Source organism: Pinus tabuliformis, chromosome 2_1 (genome assembly GCF_031772625.1).
Source record: "Pinus tabuliformis cultivar Carrire ecotype Pingquan chromosome 2_1, CPIR1, whole genome shotgun sequence".
NCBI classification, from domain to species: Eukaryota; Viridiplantae; Streptophyta; class Pinopsida; order Pinales; family Pinaceae; genus Pinus; species Pinus tabuliformis.
Window position 1 is genome coordinate 603,511,013 of NC_142299.1, and position 2,481 is coordinate 603,513,493.

Below are 2,481 nucleotides of genomic sequence, written 5' to 3' on the forward strand. Positions count from 1 at the left end.
ACACCTAAACTTTTTTCTTTTGATTCATTTAATGTTTGATGGTGCATAACATCAAGGTCCATATGGAGGTAGTTAGGTCAATCCATGTAGAATTTAAGTTGTTTAATAGAGGGAATAAAAGGAAAACATGTAGAATTGCGTAACAGTATGAATATTTTTTTCTTCATTTGAGGTCATTGGCTATTATGAAGGGGATATTAAGTTTATATGGAGCTTTGTGGAGAGAGTAGGAGAGTATTTTTGACAATGAATAGGAATTCAAAGATTTTTTCGAAGGGAAGAATAAGTGAAGGAAATGAGAAGAGAAAAATGGGGGGAGAGGAGGATGAAGGATTAAATGGAAAAGATGAATCACAAAGGTAAAGATAATTATAATTTAAACTACCAATATAATTTTGTACACAAAAATTTCTAAGACAATTTATTTCCTATTTCCTATTTGTGTCCATACATTTTATCTATTGATGATTTTATTTTTAGCTATGCTATCATGTTTGATATTTTATTAGGAAGGAATATGTTCTAGTGTCATGAGCGTACATTATTGGAGGAATATAGGGATATTGGAGTAGTGTTTCATGGAAAGTAGGGAGTGTGAGGAGTCAAAGAAGGAGGGGGAGTAGGAGAAGGTAGATAAAACAGCATGAGTGGAAATTGAGGGGAATCATAGAGATGAGTGTAGGGAATGGAAAGGAGTGTGGGTAGGAAAAGTGGAAAGGAGTGGTGTAAGTAGTTCAAGCATGAAAGGAAAAGTTTAGGAAGAGTAGAAGGGAGATGAGAAGGGAGAGGGGAAATCAATGGAATTAGAGGATTATGGAGAGACTCAAAAGGAAATGAGCATGAAGGGGAGGATAAGGAGTAAAGAAAAATGGTAATTTACCCTCATCAACACATGAACTCTCTGTTGCAGACTACGTTGATCCACAAAAAAACTAAGACCAAACACAATTTCAGTCTCCATGCACAGGTCACCTTATGATATTTTTTCTCGGGAATTTATATGTTTTTTGTAAAGGAAAATGAATGCAAATAGGTTTCTTGGGAATTGTACATATTATGAATTCAGGGCTTTCCAAAATTTAATTGAATTTCAGTGGTATCAGCGACAGTACTATTAGATTCATGTAAGAAGGTTCAAAATACCTTTTCAGAAGTGGGAACACATTCCTAGCAGGGAAACGTCTATGTAGGTTATTTTGGTGGAAATCATGTGCAAGGTTTTTCTGGGAGGTTTCCATCAATATACAAGTTAGAAAAACCCTGTTGAGTGAAATATCATTAGAGACATAGAGACACATTACAGTAAAGTAGGTTATATTCCCCAGTTCATGCAAAATCAAGTCTTAGGTATTTACTTGTGAAGATGTTGCAAGTAAGAATAAATTTCTTGGGAAATGAGAGCTATTTTTCTCGATAAATTGTGATGTGCGGGGAAAATCACTCTCATATGGAAGAATGTTTGAATGTGTGGTTTGGATCAACACTGATATTATTTCAATTGGGTTTATGGTTATATCGATGTCTTTGTTCACATATGACATCAGAGTCGAGCGACGGAAGTTACATTTTCTACAATGATAGATTTAAACAACATGTCTACAACACGGATGATTGTAAACTAAGTGCTGCATCTGAAAATGACGTTTAGTTGTGGGGTACCCACAACTTGGTTAGTAAATTTATTAATTATTAAGAGCCCAACTCCTAGAAACTATTACAAGAAGCGATGATGAATCATTGGGAATTCACGCCCAACTCGATCATTGAAAAATATTTGGTCAAATAATAATCAAATCATTGAAAATTGGGGTTTAAGCTAAATTCGTATATGGTAGCATATAAATTTTAGATAGTGAGAATGTATTTAGACCTAGAAGGAGCCTTGGGATATCAATTAGAATGAGATCCTCAAGAAAACATATTCTTGTAGTTTTTGGTTGAAATAACTTAACCAAACTTGGAGGAAGTGCAAATGTGATGGAAAGATTGATTCCTGAAACACAATGGTGTTCAATAATTATTGTTTAATTTTTATAATGGTTATGCACATCTGGTTACAAAGAGATATACCAAGTATAAATAAAGGACTACTCCATGGTAAAAGTTTACAGATTGACTTACAGGTGGTTAATCCTATATAATGTATTTGTTTGATAAGATTAGCGTTTAGATTTTCGAGCATGATTTTTATGACTCTTAATATATTCTAGTTGCAAATGAGTGTTGAGCATATTTGAATGAGGAAATTAGGAAACACAATTTTGTGTTTTAAACTGTAATTGGTGTAAGGATTAGCACAACGAGAAGAATTTGAGGATCCAAATAGAAATATGTTTTCCATTCATTATTATAGGAAATTTAATTTCATCTAACCACAAATTGAGGAAATATTTTTTGGAGCATGGATTGCTGGTAGCATTAGCAGCTTACTAAAATCCTGACTGCATCAAAGAAGCAAATGAAAAGAGAGATCAAAGTAGA